This window comes from Ornithorhynchus anatinus, chromosome X1 (assembly GCF_004115215.2).
Source record: "Ornithorhynchus anatinus isolate Pmale09 chromosome X1, mOrnAna1.pri.v4, whole genome shotgun sequence".
NCBI classification, from domain to species: Eukaryota; Metazoa; Chordata; class Mammalia; order Monotremata; family Ornithorhynchidae; genus Ornithorhynchus; species Ornithorhynchus anatinus.
This window is the reverse complement of record NC_041749.1, coordinates 103,637,012-103,656,812: the sequence shown is the minus strand read 5'-3', so window position 1 is coordinate 103,656,812 and position 19,801 is coordinate 103,637,012. Positions and strand designations below refer to the sequence as shown.

At 46.3% G+C, this 19,801-nt stretch overlaps 1 protein-coding gene and 1 non-coding gene across 5 annotated transcripts in view; one reads left to right on the top strand and one right to left on the bottom strand.

Moving 5' to 3' along the window:
- Window positions 1-19,801, top strand: part of ATP2B2 (ATPase plasma membrane Ca2+ transporting 2) — a 563,774-nt gene that overhangs the window by 206,334 nt on the left and 337,639 nt on the right. For all 4 annotated transcript variants that reach the window (XM_039910392.1, XM_039910394.1, XM_029050109.2 and 1 more), the window contains exon 3: window positions 14,596-14,673. The gene's annotated coding sequence lies outside the window, so the exon portion shown is untranslated. The remainder of the gene's footprint in view (window positions 1-14,595; window positions 14,674-19,801) is intronic.
- On the bottom strand, window positions 11,204-11,341 carry LOC114806915. The gene has a single exon (XR_003754968.1). It is a non-coding gene; the product is annotated as a small nucleolar RNA SNORA7 (small nucleolar RNA).

The following is a 19,801-nucleotide window of genomic DNA, read 5'->3' as shown; positions in this document are numbered from 1 at the left end:
TAAAAACAATGGCAACTAAATAGAATCAAGGCGATGTACAATTCATTAACAAAATAAATAGGGTAACGAAAATATATACAGTTGAGCGGACGGGTACAGTGCTGTGGGGATGGGAAGGGAGAGGTGGAGGAGCAGAGGGAAAAGGGGAAAATGAGGCTTTAGATGCGGAGAGGTAAAGGGGGGATGGCAGAGGGAGTAGAGGGGGAAGAGGAGCTCAGTCTGGGAAGGCCTCTTGGAGGAGGTGATTTTTAAGTAAGGTTTTGAAGAGGGAAAGAGAATCAGTTTGGCGGAGGTGAGGAGGGAGGGCGTTCCAGGACCGCGGGAGGACGTGACCCGGGGGTCGACGGCGGGATAGGCGAGACCGAGGGACGGCGAGGAGGTGGGCGGCGGAGGAGCGGAGCGTGCGGGGTGGGCGGTAGAAAGAGAGAAGGGAGGAGAGGTAGGAAGGGGCAAGGTGATGGAGAGCCTTGAAGCCTAGAGTGAGGAGTTTTTGTTTGGAGCGGAGGTCGATAGGCAACCACTGGAGTTGTTTAAGAAGGGGAGTGACATGCCCAGATCGTCTCTGCAGGAAGATGAGCCGGGCAGCGGAGTGAAGAATAGACCGGAGCGGGGCGAGAGAGGAGGAAGGGAGGTCAGAGAGAAGGCTGACACAGTAGTCTAGCCGGGATATAACGAGAGCCCGTAATAGTAAGGTAGCCGTTTGGGTGGAGAGGAAAGGGCGGATCTTGGCGATATTGTAGAGGTGAAACCGGCAGGTCTTGGTAACGGATAGGATGTGTGGGGTGAACGAGAGGGACGAGTCAAGGACGACACCGAGATTGCGGGCCTGCGGGACGGGAAGGATGGTCGTGCCATCCACGGTGATGGAGAAGTCTGGGAGCGGACCGGGCTTGGGAGGGAAGATGAGGAGCTCAGTCTTGCTCATGTTGAGTTTTAGGTGGCGGGCCGACATCCAGGTGGAGATGTCCCGGAGGCAGGAGGAGATGCGAGCCTGAAGGGAGGGGGAGAGGACAGGGGCGGAGATGTAGATCTGCGTGTCATCTGCGTAGAGATGGTAGTCAAAGCCGTGAGAGCGGATGAGTTCACCGAGGGAGTGAGTGTAAATGGAGAACAGAAGAGGGCCGAGAACTGACCCTTGAGGAACTCCAACAGTTAAAGGATGGGAGGGGGAGGAGGCTCCAGCGTAGGAGACCGAGAATGATCGGCCAGAGAGGTAAGAGGAGAACCAGGAGAGGACAGAGTCCGTGAAGCCAAGGTGAGATAAGGTATGGAGGAGGATATGTCTATTTACTGAGCGCTTTCTGTGTGCAGAAAACTGTGCTAAGCACTTGGGACAGTACAGTACCAACAGAGTTGGTAGACATGTTCCCTGCCCACAAGGAGTTTACAATCTAGTCGGGGAGTGGGAGTGCTATAAAGCCCATAGTGAGGAGTTTTTGTTTGCTGTTGGAGATGGATGGGCAACCATTGGAGGTTTTTTTGAGGAGTTGGGAGAAGTGCTCAGATGATTTTTTAGAAGGATCTTCTGGGCAACAGAATGAAGCGTGGACTGGAGAAGGTAGAGCAGAGGGCCAGGAAGTCTGTGAGGAGGCTGATGCAGCAGTCAGGGTGAGATAGGATAAGTGCTTGGAACAGAGTGGTGGCAGAGTGGTGGAAGGAGAGGATTCTAGAAATGTTGTGAAAATAGAATTGACAGGATTTAGTGACAGACTGAATGTGCAGGTTGAATGTGGGAGATGAGTCGAGGATAATGCTAAGGATATAGACTTGTGAGACAGGGAGGATGGAAGTGTTGCTCTGCACCCAGTAAGCACTCAGTAACTATGATTGAATGAATAATGATGATGATGATGATTTATTATTATTGTGCTACTTAAGTTTTTACTGTGTGACAAGTACTGTACTAAGCGCTGGGGTAGGTACAAGATAATCCGGTTTCACATGGGGTTCACAGTCTCAGTAAGAGGAAGAAAGGGTATTGCATCTCTATTTTACAGATGAGGAAACTGAGGCACAGAGAATTTAAGTGAAATGCCCAAGGTCACAGCAGGTACATGGTGGAGCCAGGATTAGGACCTAGATCATCAGACTCCTGGGCCTGGGCCTTTTCTGTTAGGCCATGCTGCTTCTCAGTGATGAGAAAGTCATGAGGAGAACAGGGTTTGGGTGAGGAGATGAGGAGTTCTGTTTTGGATGTATTAAGTTTGAGGTTTCAGTGGGATAGAGATGTCCTGAAGGCAAGACTGCAGAGAAGGAGAGAGATCAAGGCTGGAGATGTAGATTTGGGAACCATCCGCATAGAGATAGTAGTTGAAGCCATGGGAGCAAACAATAATAATAATTATAATTATGGTATTTGTTTAGAAGTTACTATGTGCCAAGCACACGGTTCTAAGCACTGGGCTAGATATAAGTTAATCAGGTCAGACACAGTTCTTGTCCCAAATGGGCCTCAAATTCATATCCCATTTTACAGGTGAGGTAACTGAGGCACAGAAAAGTTAAGCGAGTTACCTAAGGTCACACAGCAGACACGTTGTGGAGCCAGGGTTATTCATTCGATCGTATTTATTGAGCACTTACTGTGTGTAGAGCACTGTACTAAGCTCTTGGAAAGTACAATACAGCAATAAAGAGAGAGAATCCCTGCCCACAACGGGCTCACAGTATAAAGGGAGGCAGACATCAATACAAATAAACAAGCATCAATATAAATGAATATAATTATTTATACACACACAAACACACACACACGCACACACACATAAGTGCTGAGGGGCGGGGAGAAGGGGGAAGAGTAAAGGGAGCTAGTCATGGTGATGCGGAAAGGGAGGGAGAGATGAGGAGAAACGGGGCTTAGCCTGGGAAGGCCTCTTGGAGGAGGTGCGCCTTCAGTAGTGCTTTGAAGGGGGGAAGAGTGATTGGTGGATTTGAGGGGGTGGATATTCCAGGCCAGAGGAAGGATGTAGGCCAGGGATTGGCGGTAAGACAAGCGAGATCGAGGCACAGAGAGAAGGTTAGCATCAGAGGAGTGGAGTGTGGGGGCTTGGATGTAGGAGAGAACGTAGGTGAGGTAGGAGGGAGCAAGGTGATGGAGAGTTTTAAAGCCAATAGTGAGGAGTTTTTGTTTGATACAGGGGTGGATAGGCAACCACTGGAGATTTTTGAGGAGGGGAGTGACATGCCTTGAAAGTTTCTATAGAAAGATAATGCGAGCAGCAGAGTGAAGTATGGACTGAAGTCAGGTGAGGCAGGAGGTTGGGAGGTCAGCAAGGAGTCTGATGCAGTAATCCAGGTGGGATAGGATGAGTGATTTTACTAACTTGGTAGCAGTTTGGATGGAGAGGAAAGGGAGGATCTTGGCGATGTGAAGGTGAGACTGACGGGATTTGGTGATGGAATGGATATGTGGGATGAATGAGAGAGCGGAATCGAGGATGGTTGTGCCTTCTACAGTGATGGGAGTGTTCGGGAGAGGACAGGGTGTGGGAGGGAAGATAAGGAGCTCTGTCTTGGACATGTTGAGTTCAAGGTGGCAAGAGGACATCCAAGTAGAGATGTCCTGAAGGCGGGAGGAGATGTGAGCCTGGAGGGAGGGAGAGAGAACAGGGGAGGAGATGTAGATTTGGGTGTCATCCGCATAGAGATGGTAGTTGAAGCCATGGGAGCAAATGAGTTCTCCAAGGGAGTGAGTGTAGATGGAAAATAGAAGGGGACCAAGAACTGAACCTTGAGAGACCCCTACAGTTAGGGGATGGGAGGGGGAGGATGAGCCCACAAAAGAGACTGAGAATGAATCGCCAGAGAGATAAGAGGAGAACCAGGAGAGGATGAAGTCAGTGAAGCCAGGGGTGGATAACGTGTTGAGGAGAAGGGGATGGTCGAGAGTGTCAAAGGCAGCTGAGAAATCGAGGAGGATTAGGATTAGAACCCAGGTCCTTCTGACTCCCAGGCCCATGCTCTATCCATTAGCGAATGAGTTCTCCAAGGGAGTGGGTTTATTTGGAGAATAGATGGGGACCCAAAACTGAACCTTGAAGGTCCCCCTCAGGGTGTGGGAGGCAGAGGAGGAGCCTGGGAAAGAGACTGAGAAGGAGTGGCCAGAGAGCTGGGAGGAGAAACAAGAGAGGACATTGTCAGTGAAGCCAAGGTTAGATCGTATTTCCCAAAGTGGTCCGAAGTTTTGAAAGCCGCTGAGGGGTTTTGGAGGATTAGGATGGAGTAGAGGCTGTTGGACTTAGAAGGTCACTGGTGACCTTAGAGAGAGCAGTTTCTGTGGAGTGTAGAGAGCATAAACCAGATTGCAGGGAGTCAAGGAGAGAATTGGAGGGGAAGAAGTGGAATTTATTCTCATTCCCATACTTGTGTATATTTTCATAGTCTCTCCCATTAGAGTGTTTAAGATTCTTATGGGGAGGGACTATATCTTATCCTTCTGTTGTACATTCTCAAAAACTTGGTACAGTGCATTGCGGCCAGCAGGAGCTCAATAAATACCTTCACTCCTCCTCCTCCTAGAACCTGCACTGAAGCAGAGTGAAGGAAGTGAGATGCTGCAAGAGTAAGGAGATGAGGCTAGCAATGTGGTGGTGACCAGTGTCCATTCCCCAAGCTCTTTCAAGCCCATCTGTGGCTCTCATTCTGATGGTGACCAAGAGAATGAGGTGGCAGATGAGTAGATAAAATTAGCAGAGCTGAAGAAGAAAGCTCAACTACTGGAGTTAAGAAAAGTAGCAACCGAGACCAAACTCCAGAAGTAACTCCTCCTCCTTCCATTGGCCACATTCTCTAGGACTGAATCAATCAGTCAGTCGTATTTATTGAGCACTTACCAAGCGCTTAGTACAGTGCTCTGCACATAGTAAGTGCTCAATAAATACTTTTAAATGAACTTACTGTGTGCAGAGCATTGTAGTAAGTTCTTGGGAAAGTTGGTAGAGTTGGTAGACATGTTCCCTGCCCACATATAACTTACAATCTAGAAGGGGAGACAGACATTAATATAAATTATGGATATGTACATGAGTGTTGTGGGACTGAGGGTGAGATGAATAAAGGGAGCAAGTCCAAGTGACTGAAAGTGTTTGTACTATCCCTAAGTCTGAGGTCCAGGGGAGAACGGATTTTACCTCCATCAGAAATGCCCAGTCATTATTTGCAAAGCAAATAGGCTTCTTACTGTGCATGCACGGGAGCAGGTTTGGCCTTTGGTTTTTATTGATACGCAAGTGCTGTCTAAAATTGCATTAAAGGAGAAAAGGTCCATCGCAGAGAGCAGAAATGGTAGCTGGGGAGGGGTGGGGAGCAAAAGTCGGGTGACGGGGGAAGGAGAAGGATCACAGTCCTGAACTTGGTGTGTAATGCTATTGCCTCGTCCTCAGGCAATGGGTCAGAAAGACACTGTTCCTCTTTCCTTACATCCCTGAAGCATGGGCTTTTATTTTCCCTGTTTGAATTTTGTGTCTGCGCCATTCTGCCTTTAAATCTGTTTCCTGTGACTCAAGCTGACCACCGTGGTGTCATCTCCTACTCCTCACTGTTAGTCTGTTCTCTCTTAAATCAATGAATAGTATTTATTGAGCTCTTACTGTGTGTACAATGCGTCAGAGTTGGCAGACCCGTTTCCTGCCCTCACCTAGCATATACTCCACAGATCTGCCCTTTCTTTTCCACCCAGACAGCCATTACTCTGGTTCAGGCATTCACATATCCCCCAACTTCCACTTCAGCCCTCATGCTCCATCTAAGCATTAAACTACTCACAACCCCCATAGCACTTATGTGCATGTCTTATATATCTGTAATTTATTTTAGCATTTATCTCCCCTGCTAGACTGTAAGCTCCTTGGGGAGCTTGATTATGTTTACTAGCCCTCCACATTCTCCCAAGCGCTGAGTTATAGTGGTTTGCACCCAATAAGCCCTCAGTAAATGCTGCTGGTTTCCCTGACTCTAGCCTAGCTTCCATTCAGACCATACCGCTACTCAGAAGAAAACTCCCCTTTCCTCAAAGTCCTCCAGTACTTGCCCATTTCCCTTCACAACAAGCAAAGCATCCTTACCTTAAAGGCTCTCCACCTTATTTATCAGCCCTCCTCCCCTGCTACTTCCTTGCTTGCACTCTTTGCTTTATTCAAGCTGAACCCCTATCCCCACACCCCACCACCTCTAACTCTCAGGTCCTGGAACTCCTTCCCCAACTAAATCCTCCAGACTTCAACCCTCCACCTTCAAAGCTCTCCTCAAATCCCACCTCTTCCAACAGGCCTTTCTCTTGCCCTTGGATCTGTGACCTTTGGACATTTGATCTTCACCCCTCCCCACCTAGACTGTAAAATCATATGGGCAGGGAACGTGTCTGTTAATTCTGTCGTATTGTACTCTCCCAAGGACATAGTACAGTGCTCATTCATTCATTCAATAGTATTTATTGAGCGCTTACTATGTGCAGAGCACTGTACTAAGCGCTTGGGATGAACAAGTCGGCAACAGATAGAGACAGTCCCTGCCGTTTGACGGGCTTACAGTCTAATCGGGGGAGACGGACAGACAAGAACAATGGCACTAAACAGCGTCAAGGGGAAGAACATCTCGTAAAAACAATGGCAACTAAATAGAATCAAGGCGATGTACAATTCATTAACAAAATAAATAGGGTAACGAAAATATATACAGTTGAGCGGACGGGTACAGTGCTGTGGGGATGGGAAGGGAGAGGTGGAGGAGCAGAGGGAAAAGGGGAAAATGAGGCTTTAGCTGCGGAGAGGTAAAGGGGGGATGGCAGAGGGAGTAGAGGGGGAAGAGGAGCTCAGTCTGGGAAGGCCTCTTGGAGGAGGTGATTTTTAAGTAAGGTTTTGAAGAGGGAAAGAGAATCAGTTTGGCGGAGGTGAGGAGGGAGGGCGTTCCAGGACCGCGGGAGGACATGACCCAGGGGTCGACGGCGGGATAGGCGAGACCGAGGGACGGCGAGGAGGTGGGCGGCAGAGGAGCGGAGCGTGCGGGGTGGGCGGTAGAAAGAGAGAAGGGAGGAGAGGTAGGAAGGGGCAAGGTGATGGAGAGCCTTGAAGCCTAGAGTGAGGAGTTTTTGTTTGGAGCGGAGGTCGATAGGCAACCACTGGAGTTGTTTAAGAAGGGGAGTGACATGCCCAGATCGTTTCTGCAGGAAGATGAGCCGGGCAGCGGAGTGAAGAATAGACCGGAGCGGGGCGAGAGAGGAGGAAGGGAGGTCAGAGAGAAGGCTGACACAGTAGTCTAGCCGGGATATAACGAGAGCCCGTAATAGTAAGGTAGCCGTTTGGGTGGAGAGGAAAGGGCGGATCTTGGCGATATTGTAGAGGTGAAACCGGCAGGTCTTGGTAACGGATAGGATGTGTGGGGTGAACGAGAGGGACGAGTCAAGGATGACACCGAGATTGCGGGCCTGCGGGACGGGAAGGATGGTCGTGCCATCCACGGTGATGGAGAAGTCTGGGAGCGGACCGGGCTTGGGAGGGAAGATGAGGAGCTCAGTCTTGCTCATGTTGAGTTTTAGGTGGCGGGCAGACATCCAGGTGGAGACGTCCCGGAGGCAGGAGGAGATGCGAGCCTGAAGGGAGGGGGAGAGGACAGGGGCGGAGATGTAGATCTGCGTGTCATCTGCGTAGAGATGGTAGTCAAAGCCGTGAGAGCGAATGAGTTCACCGAGGGAGTGAGTGTAAATGGAGAACAGAAGAGGGCCGAGAACTGACCCTTGAGGAACTCCAACAGTTAAAGGATGCAGTGCTCAGTGCATAGGGTGCTCAGTAAATACCCCTCCTTGATCGATTCTCATGCACTTACATACCTTTTAATTCCCATCCTCAGTATTTGCACATCTGTGTATGTTTGAGCATTTAGTTGTATTAATTCTGATTCCACTGCTTGTAAATATTTCTGTCTCTCCTGATAGTGAAAGCTCCTTTAGGCAGGAACATGTCTCATGCTTTTGTTGTACTTCCTGAGCACTTAGAATGCATGGCGCTCAGTAGGTGCTCCATAAATGCCATTTCTGCTACTGCACCAACAATGTTGGTTGGTTAACAGAGACTTGCTCATGTTTCAGGAGTTTTGGATCAATCGACATCCCTTCTGCCACTCCCTGGGATAATCAACAGAAGATCTGGGTAGAAAGCAGATCCTGGGGTAGTATGGCGAGGAAGGGTGAGGGAGAGAATCAATCAGTGCTATTTATAGGGCACCCACTTTGTGGAAAGCGCTGAGAGAACTATCTGGGGAGGCACGGAGAGGTTGGTAGAGCTGAGCTGGCGGTCCCCCAGCTCTCCAAGGCTGGACGTCTCACTGGCTGTCTAAAAAAGAATTTCTGGAACATTGGATGGCTTTTGTTTGGTCATAAATCTCAAATTTTTTTCAGTCTGGCCTCCATTCAAAGCAAACAGCAGAAGGAGGGTTTTTTTTTTTAACCCCTCAGGATTAAAGTGTGTTAGCAACTGACAGGAGACAGGGAGACAGGCCAGCGAGCATGGATCACCACACAGTCCCAAGAGAAACAGATCTCCTCTGTGACAGAAGCCACCCCCTGCAACTAGTGCCCGCATTGATGGGTGAGGAGCTCGAGGGACCCAAGTTCCTTCCTTTGATGCCTTTCACTGGAGCCTGAATCAGAGCATATGGACACAAAATCCCTCTGGTTGGTTCTCTCTTTGTAGAGGGAAGTGCCAAATCTCTATGGGAGGAAACCCAGAGCACATCAATGTGGGGAGTCTGGGAGGGAAGGAAGATCCATTTGGAGATCTTGAGTTTGACCTTTCTGCTGTCCCAGCAGTGTGGCGACAGAAAATCCTGAAAGGGCTCCTTGGTTTTCAGGGTGTTGAAGGGCTATATGAAAGGGAAACAGACCCACACTTTAGGACAGAACCGACTCATAAAATGTGTGAAAGCTGCAAGGTTAAAACCAGCAGCTCCACTTCTCAGTTAGCTCAGAGGAGACCCCGGAAAAGTTAATGAGCTGTGAGTTTGGGAAGTGGCTTGATCTGGATGCCCCTTCTAGGTGCTAAATGGAGGGGGATTCCCAGCATCTCCCACTTAGCTCCTGCAGAAAATGGATGGATTCTACCCCTCGTCCCCCAGGGGGACACAAGGCAGGAGAAAATGTCACGAACACTCCTCTTTTTATTCTCTTACTCCACTGAATTTTTGATTCAACCTGAGGTTTAGAGAAATGATGTTTCAAGAAAGTGCAACAGACAAAGTTGATTGCATAGTTGGGTTTTAGAATAACATTTTCTCAATCCACTGGCTTCTACTCTTGTCCTTCTCCAGCCCAGATCTCAATTTTCTATTTTCTCCAGTTTCTGTGTAAGCTTCTTTCTGTGTAAGAACTGAACTACCCCAGAGGATCGCTGATCATTTGTCCTGCAGCCTGTGGGGGAAGTTGCCCAATTTTGCAGCATCTGTAATTTATTTTAATATACGTCTCTCTCCATAGACTGTAAGCTTCTTGTGGGCAGGATTATGTCTACTGTGTTGTACTTTTCCAAGTGCTTAGTATAGTGCTCTGCATACAGTGAGTGCTTAATAATAATAACAATAAAAATAATTGTATTTGTTAAGTGTTTACTATGTACCTGTTGGAGAAGGCTTTTGCTAATACCGTGGACTGCCCGAAAAACAAGCAAATGGATTTTGGAGCAAATTAAGCCCAAGTGGTCTTTGGAAGGCCAAATGACTCGACTTAGATTAGCATATTTTGGACACATCATCAGGAGGACTAATTCTCTGGAGAAGACACTAATGCTAGGAAAAGTCCAGGGAAAACGTGGAAGAGGCAGACCAGCAGTTAGATGGATAGAGACCATAATAACAATAATGGAAGAACTGTTAGAAAGGTTGCAGATCATGGCAGAGGACAGGACTATGAATCGGAAACGACTCGATGGCACATAATAATAATAATATTAATAATACTATGTGCCAGGCACCATACTAAGTACTGGAGCAGATACAAGGTAATTGGGTTGGACACAGTCTCTGTCTCACACTGGGCTCACAGTCCTAATCTGCATTTTACAGATGAGGTAACTGAGGCAGAGAAGTTAAATTTTTTGTCCAAGGTCACACAGCAGACATTTGACAGAGCAGGGATGAGAACCCAGGTCCTTCTGACTTGCAGGTCAGTGCTCTATCTACTAGGCTACACTGAGCTGATTGACTGAGGATGGGAAGCAGCCACACCACCTCTAATCTGCCTCTATTCCTGCCACACTTATTATGTCACACACGACTTCAATCTCCACAAGCCTTGCTCCTGGAAGGTCTCTCCAATAACTTGATATCAGGGCAGTCAGTGCTCTTATTATATGGGGTTGCATTCTTACAGAACTTATTTTTAAGGAACACTTGCGTTGTGGCTTTCAGCCCATGGTAACACACCCAACCAGTCCTTCTGACACTGTCTTAAATTGCACCCAGACAAATTTGCAGTGTGGGAAGCATGGTTCCTAATTCTGCCATTGTGTTCTATTCAAACACTGTAGCAGAAACATACACTGTGGAAGAACAGACTGTCAACATTTCTTGAGGACTTACTGTGTACAGAGCACTGATAATAATAGTATCTGTTAAGTGCTTACTATGTGTCAAGTACTGTTTTAAGCTCTAGGATAGATACAAGATAATCGGTTGTCATGGGGCTCATAGTCTTAATCCCCATTTTTCAAATGAGGTGACTGAGACACAGAGAAGTAAATTCACTTGCCCAAGGTCACAAAGCAGACATATGGCAGATCTGGGGGTAGAACCCATGCCCTCTGATTCCTAGGCCTGTGCTTTTCCCACTAAACCATGCTTGGGGGACATGGAAAAGACATAAAATCCAAGACTCCATCTTTAGTGAGTTAGTAGGTTTAACTATGGTAGAGTCACCAATTATGAATGGAAGAGTAGATATAAATGTAGACACAAGTGAATAAATAAATTCATAATATATGTATGAGTGGTGAGGTTTTATCTTATGCTATCGAGTCATTTCCGACCCAAAGTGACTCCACTGCCACATCTCTCCCAGAACACCCCACCTCCATTTGCAGTCATTCCGGTAGTGTATCCTTAGAGTGTTCTTCATAAAAATATGGAAGTGGCTTGCCATTTCCTTCTTCCATGCAGTAAACTTGAGTCTCCTCCCGTGACTCTCTCCCATACCACTGCTGCCCAGCACAGGTGAGTTTTGAATTGTAGCAGATTGCCTTTCATTCGCTAGCCACTGTCCAAGCTAGGAATGAAATGGGTACGCCTCTGCTTGATTCTCCCTTCCGTAGCTGAGACTAGTAGAGTCCTGGAAACTCTCCAGGTGTGATCCTGAGAGGGGGATTGGTGAGGCGGGGGTTGGAATTGGCATAACCAGGAAGGTAGGGGGGGCTAAATCAGGAAAGGCTTCTTGGAAGCATTGACTTTTCAGAAGGTGAGGAACATGATTTAATGAGGGAAGCCATTCCAGGTGGAAGGAAAGGCATATCAATGAGTAGAAAGTTGGAGAATGGGGAATGAGGGATAATGAACAGGTTTGAGGTGAGCAAAGAGCATAAGCAGAGGTATAGCAGCGGAAGAGAGCTAATAGTTAATTGGGAGCCAGATAGCAGAGAACCTTGAATCAATTAATCAGCTACTCAGGTGTACTCATTGAGTGCCTGCTGTGTGCAGAACACTGTACTTAGTGCTTGGGAAAGTACAATACTCTTGGTAGACATGAAACTAATAGTTGGGGAATTATCTGTAATTTATATATATTAATGTCTGTCTCCCCCTCTAGACTCTAAACTTGTTATGGGCAGGGAATGTATATGCTTATTGTATTTTACTCTCCCAAGCGCTTAATACAGAGCTCTGTACACAGTAAGTGCTCAATAAATAAGATTGAATGAATGAATGGAATGGGGAACCATTGGAGAATTTTGAGGAGAGTAATGTATCCTGGACTTTTTCCAGAGGTGACCCTGCTTGTGAAGAGTCCCGTAGAGTGGAAGGGAAGGAGCGTGGCCTAGCGGATAGAGCATGGGCCTGGAGTCAGAAGGACCTGAGTTCTAATCCCAGATCTGTCCCTTGTCTGCTGTGTGAGCTTAGGCAAGTCACTTGACTTCTCTGTGCCTCAACTACCTCATCTGTAAAATGGAGATGAAGATTTTGAGCCTCTTGTGGGGCAGGGACTGTGTCCAACCTGATTAGCTTGTATCTACTCCAGGGCTTAGCACCCTCCTTGGCACTTAGTAAGCACTTAACGGATACCATAAAAAAATGTTAGGGAGCTTCCATGGGAGGGAAGATGGAGAGGTAACTGTGGGGAAGATGCCCGAAGTAGAAGCCTGTAGTGTTTGTGGAGTAACAAGTATTTCGTAGAATGCCTTTTTTTTGGGGGGGGGGGGTCTTCCTAGGAACTTCATGAGTGACTTTGAGGAAAATCTTACAGTTCTCCTAAAGGGTTCATTTCTTGAAGCCACGTACTTTTCCTGGAGCGGGTTTCACTGCTTCCACCTTTATTTAGCAATCTTGCCACCTGGTGGTATTGCGATGCAATGAGCATTTAAGGAAAACGGCAATTCCCCGTGGGTGTGTTTCCAGGGAGAGGCAGCTTCAGGAACATGGAGGGCACTCTGCCTCATTTCCCAGGGTTTCAGTGCTTTGGATTCACTAGAGAAGGAGAATGTCAACTTGGGTGCAGAGGAGGGAAAAGCAAGCAGAACCATCCTGTTTTAAGTCAGATGTCTTTTACTCAGTGATCTGACTAAACCCCAACTTGGGTGAGTGATGAGAACAGGAGCCCTGGAAGGCCTTATGGTAGGTGAGTTGGAGATTGAGAGACTGAGCCAGAGAAATCTAGGTGGCTCTGTGGGAGGAAGCAAGAGAGACCCGGTGAAATATAGTTAGAGGGGAGATACCATACATGGGAGCTTGGGACATACTTGGATTTATATGACAGGGGAATAGTGATTCCTTTGGAAAACAGATGCTCAAGAAATCCAAATCTCAAAGCCCTTTCAAACCTTTTGATGGGGCCCATTTTACAAGTGGAGAAGTTGAGTTCTGTGGTGTGCTGTGACTTTTTGATTTTCATCAAGTGAGTCAGTAGCATAGCTCCTGGTTTTCAGCCCACCAGGATTTGTTGCTTCCCTGATACCAGAGGAGACTAAGAAAAAACATTTTCCCAACTAGTCTCCACTTTCCTCACCATACAGCCCATATTTATATATCCTTGTAGTCGGTTGTCTACTCGATGGGTAATCTATATTCATGTCAGTCTCCCTGCTAAATTGTAAACTCCTTATGGGTAGGTAGGGATCATGTCTGTATACTCTATTGTACTCTCCCAGGGGTTTAGGACAGTGTTCTGCATACAGTAAGTGCTCAATAAATACCCCTGATTGGTTGATTGCTTGAAAGAAAATGCTGCTGTTTGATCTGATCCTCAGTGAGAGACCTGTAGCTAAGACCATGTTTCAGTGCCACTGTAGAATCCTGCATGGACCAGAAATCCGGGGCTCAGATTCTACAGGTTCAGTTCGACTCTATTTATTACCATTGTTCTTGTCTGTCCATCTCCCCCGATTAGACTGTAAGCCCGTCAAACGACAGGGACTGTCTCTATCTGTTGCCTACTTGTTCATCCCAAGCGCTTAGTACAGTGCTCTGCACATAGTAAGAGCTCAATAAATACTATTGAATGAATGAATGAATACCTTGCAGATTTGGACCTAGGAAATGGACAGAGTGGTCCTGCCTGTGGAAGCATAATGGTCAAGGCCTTGCATTTGACCCTTCTTTCTCTGACCTTCCCTTCCTAGCTGTTTCAGCTCTAGGCCTGCTTGACCACCTCTGGGCGTGCTTGATGACTTGATTGACCCAAGGCAAACACATCACAATATATCTTAACATATCACCTGAAGACAAGATGAAAGGACTCCCTTGATCTAATCAGGACCTCTGGCCCTGCTTATCAGTAGTATGGGATCACCTAGAGAACAAAGCAGGTCCAGGGCTGGAGGGGAAAACGCCCATGGGACTTACTGCTCCCTCTCCTCAAGTGTTTTTGTATTGTACTCTTCTGATCACTGTGAATGCTGTACCAACTGTATATAAAGAAACTCAGTATTGCTTGAAGTTGAGCTGACCTTGGCTAGCAGAGGAAACTCCGCCCGTCAACCACCACTCCCTACTAGTGCTAGAAGAAGGGCCAGTAGTAATAAACTTGTCTCTAACTTCCCGCTCGGTCACAACGCTCTGCCTGCCTCCTGTTATTGCTGTTCCTGAAGCTACAGGGCTGCACAGGTGGGTGCGGGGGGAGGGAAAGTCTGTGTGTTTGCTGATTTATGTGACCACCTGGTGAAATCTACAGTGTCCCCCTGAACTCACAGAGTCTGTGCTTCTCTGGCTTTGACTGCTCTTCTCGGCGTCTCGGCAACTCTCCTTCCTTTCGTCTGGGTTCTGCACTTACTCAGGTTAACTGCCGAGCCCATGGCTAGGCGGCATTATCCCAAGGGTCCTCAGCAAAATATGACCTTAATCTCGAAGTTTGGCTTGGAACTCTTTTCCAAAAACTGGTATTAATATTAGTCCATTTCTCCTTTTCAGGACTGAAAGCGAGTACTCCAGGGAAGGGGCCTATCTAAGAGTTTGACTTTCCTGCTGCTTCTAAGGAGGAGAAAAAGGGTGAGTTGAATGTTCACGAGGTACTAATCCTTAGGGAGTCCAATTAATTTCAGTAAATCAAATCTGGATTGACACTTCAGTAAAACCAGTCATCCAAATGAAAGGGTTGTCTTTGGTTTTCTTTGCTGTAAATCAGCACTGCTCCTCACGTAATGACACCGTGGCTGCATATATGTTATTTGAGAAGCATCTCCCTGGTTTTGAAGATTAATCACATCATTTTGCATTTGAATGGTAGGCGCGAAAAAGGAAATTTGAAAAGGAATATTGCAGCAGTGTGATTACGGTGCCTTTGAAAATATGGGATTAGCGGCTGTGGCAGATGTGTGTATTAGTACTTGACAAACGGAATGCAATATCCTGGCAGTGAAATACTCAACGGCTAGTGTCCAAGAACCCAGGGCAGAGAGGGAAAAAAGAAACAAATGAATGTGTCCAGCTAGCCTCCCTCCTATGGAAGCATCCAAACCCACCTAACTTTGTTGCCGTTCTGGTTTTCACCCTAGATTTTGGGGACCCACTGAATCGTTTTTAAGCGTGGTCCATAGTTGTTCACTTGTTTGTTTCTATTTACTTCTTCAGTTGAAAATATCAGTAATGCTACACAGATATGACTACAGTAGCTTTTGACTGACATTAGTGAAACGAGGTTAAAGAATAATCATTGCTGAAATGCTGGATTAAGGAGTAACCCAAATAGCTTTTTGCTCTTGAGTGGATCAGCTGCTCTGGAATTCCTCATTGCTCTATTTCAAAATGGAGCCAAAAGGGCTGAGTTTTGATTTTGTTAAATAGACAGGAGAGCTAAGTCCTTTTTGAAGGCGCTTAAATGTTTCTTTTGGGTATTTCTCGAAGAGCAGTAATGAGTGTTTTCTGTGCAGTGGCTGGTCATCATGAGGTTCTGTTTTCAAGTTGCATGAATACAGTATTTGCTCTCATAATCCTCTGCCCCACCACCCCAATTTTTGAAGAGGAAATTCAATCAATTGTATTTATTGAGCACTTATTGTGTGCAGAGCACTGTACTTGGTACACTTGGGAGAGTACCATATAACAGAGTTGGTAGACACATTCCCTGCCCACAATGAGCTCAAAACTTTTTTTTCCAGCAGTAATAGTGGCACACACTAGGAAGAAAGGTAGGGTCAGAACACCCACCGCTCCATCTCCCTCCTACCATTCCTTTCTAAATTCTTTCTACGAGTTGTCTACACCAGCCGTCTCCTGTTTCTCTCCTCCAATTATCTCCTTGACTCCCCCCCCCCCCCCCCCGAATCTGGCTTTCATCCCCTTCCTCCCACAGAAACTGCTCTCTCAGAGGTCACAAATGATCTCTTTCTTGCCAAATCCAATAGATTCTACTCAATATTAATCCTCGTTGACCTCTCAGCTGCCTTTGACACTGTCAACCACCCTCTTCTGGAAAGATTATCCAGTCTTGGCTTCACTGACACTGCCCTCTCCTGGTTCACCTCCTGTCTCTCTCTCCTCTCATTCTCTGTCTCTTTTGCAGACTCCTTTTCTGCCTCCCACCCTCTAACTGTGGGAGTTCCTCAAGGTTCAGTTCAGGGTACCCTTCAAGTCTCTATCTACACCCTTTCCTTTGGAGAACTCATTCTCTCCCATGGCATCAACTACCATCCCTATGCAGATGATTCCCAAATCTGTATCTCTAGATCTGATCTCTCACCTTCTCTGCAGCCTCATATTTCCTCCTGCCTTCAGGACATCTGTATTTGGATGTCCCACAGACACCTCAAATTTAACAGTTCTGAAGCAGATCTCTTCATCTTCCCTCTCCTCCCACTGACTTTCCCTTCACTGTAGACAGCACCACCATTCTTCCTGTCTCACAAGCCCATAACCTTGGTATTATCCTCGACTCATCTTTCTCATTCATAACACATATTCATTGTCAACAAATCCTGTTCAACCTTTACAACATTGCTAAAATCTGCCCTTTCCTCTCCATCCAAACTGTTACCACATTAATCCAAGCCCTTTATCCTATCCCTCTTTAATTACTCTATCAGCCTTCTTGCTGACCTTTCTGCCTCCTGTCTCTCCCTACTCCAGTGCATACTTCACTCCGCTCCCTGGATCATTTTTCTACAAAAACATTCAGTCCATGTTTCCCCGCTCCTCCAGTGGTAGCCCATCCACTTCTGCATCAAACAGAAACTCCTTTCCATTGGCTTTAAAGAACTCAATCATCTTGGCCCCTCCTACCTTACCTCTCTGATTTCCTCCTACAACCCAACCCACTTTGCTCCTCTAATGCCAATCTACTCACTCTACCTCAGTCTCATCTATTTTGCCCACATCCTCCCTCTGGCCTGGAATGCCTTCCTTCTTCATATTTGGCAGACAATCACTCTCCCCAACTTCAAAGCCATATTGAAGGCACATGTCCTCCAAGAGGCCTTCCCTGACTAAGCCCTCATTTCCTCTCCTCCCACTCCCTTCTGTGTCACCCTTGCATTTTATTCACTCCCTCATCCCCACAGCATTTATGTACATAGCTATAATATTTTTATATTGATATCTGTCTTCTCTAGACTGTAAGGTTGCTAAGGACAGGGATTGTGTCTACCAACTCTTGTTATACCGTCCTCTCCCAAGACCTTAGTAGAGTGCTCTGCACACAGTAAGCTCTCAATACATACAATTGATAGAATGGAGCCATAAGATTATTTCTTTGAAATGTGCCTGCACTTGCCAGGGTAGGAAAAAGAGAAGGGGTTTGGGGGTGTATGTGTGTGGGGGGTGTGTGTGTGACTGTAATTCACAGGGTGCTTATTGTATGGAGCACTTGGGAGCACTTACTTTTTTCTTCCGTGTCCCTTTTTCTTCTTTTTTCCTCTCTCCTTTTATCCTCCTGCTCCCCTTATTGCTTAATTCCTTATTGCTTAATTCCCCACATAATGGTCCCTTCCCTGTTTTTAGGTTGCAAACAACTGGGGCAATTATGGAAAGAAATATGGTATACACATCTTTCTGCTCCTCCCTATAAGTGGCACTGCACTTTCTTAAACTTTAGGGAGATTTGCAAGCTTCCTTCCTCATTATAATTTGGAGGTAGAAACTGTTCCCGTATTTAAAAAAACACACCCCTATTTTATAAGAACATTTATCATCAAACTCATTTGTATTAAGTTCTTACTCTGTGCAGAGCCCTGCTCCCACTTTCTCCACTTTACTTTTTCCACACCCCAACCTGGACAGGTCACTGGATCTCAAAAATTTATGGCAATTAAGTGCTTATTTTGTGCCAAGTACTGTGGTAGATATAAGTTAATCAGATCAGGTACAGCCCCACGTGGTTCTCATAATCAAAGCCATAGAGAAAACAGGCATTGAATCTCCATTTTACAGATGCCCAACCTGAGGCACAGAGAAGTTAAGTGACTTGCCCAAGGTCACATAGCAGGGGAGTAGCAGAGTTGAGACCAGAACCAGAATCTCTCGACTCCCATTACCAGTGCCCTTTCTATCAGGCCATGCTGCCTCTCTGAAATACCTCTCTCTGACCATCTTTGACCTCTCCCTTTCCAGTGGCTTCCTTCGCCTCTGCCCTCAAACATGCTCCCATCTCTCTCTTATTAGAAACACAAAAAAAACCCTTATATTGCCTCACCGCTCCATCCATCTATTTATTGCCCCATTTCCCTGCTCTCTTTCCTATAGAAACTCCTTGACTCAATTAATTGTATTTATTGAGGGTCTACTTTGTGCAGAGCATTGTTATAACAATGCTCGGCACGTACTAAGTGCTTAATAAATGCCATTATTATTATTATTGTACTAAGCACTTGGGAAAGTACAGAAGTAGAGAAGCATCATGGCGTAGTGGATACAACATGGGCCTGGTTGTGGGTTCTAATCCTGGCTCTGCCACTTTTTCCTGCTGTGTAACCTTGGGTGAGTCACTTTACTTCCCTGTGCCTCAGTAACCTCATCTGTAAAATGGGGATTCATTCATTCATTCAGTCGTATTTATTGAATGCTTACTGTGTGCAGAACACTGTACTAAGTGCTTGGAAAGTACAGTTCAGCAATAATAATAATCAGTCCCAGCCCACAACATTGGGACTACAGTCTACATTGAGACTGTGAGCCCCACATAGGACAGGGACTATGCCCAACCCAATTTTGCTTGAATCCACCCCAGCGCTTAGTACAGTGCTTGGCACATAATAAACACTTAAATGCCATTATTATAATATAATATAACAGAGTTGGTAGACACGGTCCCTGCCCACAATAAGCTTACAGTCTAGAGGAGGATTGCATAGTCAATTCATCTGTTGATAATATTTATTGAGCACCTACTGTATGCAGAACACTATACTAAGCACTTGGAAGAGTATAATAGAATTAAATGACATGATCTCTGCTCTTATGGAGCTTCTGACTTAGTGAGGGAGCAGAAGTGGGCAAAAGTTTTTGGCCTTGGTCTCCTGACACGAGTTTAGGGCTAAATAGCATCTTTACCTGTTCTGTGTTCCTGGAGGGAGGGAAGCTTCTGTATTAGGAATGGTGGGAAGAGCTGAGGTGTGGAGAGGCCATGCTTTGAAATCATCAGTCAATTAATTATGGTACTTGTTAAGTCCTTACTATGTTCCAAGAACTGTTCTAAGCTTTGGGGTAGATACAAGTTAATCAGGTTGGACACAGTCCCTGTCCCACATGGAGCTCACAGTCTAGGGGGGAGTAGGATTTAACCCCCATTTTACAGATGACGTGACAGACACAGAGAAGTGAATCAACTTGCCCAAGGTCACATGGCAGACACTTGGGAGAGCTGGGATTAGAACCCAGGTTCTCTGGCTTCCAGGCCTGTGCTCTTTCCACTAAGCAATGCTGCTTCTCAATCCCTGTTCGGCTTGGCTCCGGGGCTAAATTAAAAGGTCTGATGGGCTTACTTTGCACATGACAGTTTTAGGGTGTGCTACAGGGTTATAGATGTCTTTCCCTTACTGATGATTTCAGGTCTTTGTAAGCTCCACTGCTTTCTACTCTTGCCCTTAATTGTCCTTTACCAAACTAAACATATATTTAGTCTTGGTGTCCTCAAACCCTAAATCATGTTTGTTTTTCCTGGTGGTTTATCCTGATTTATTAAATC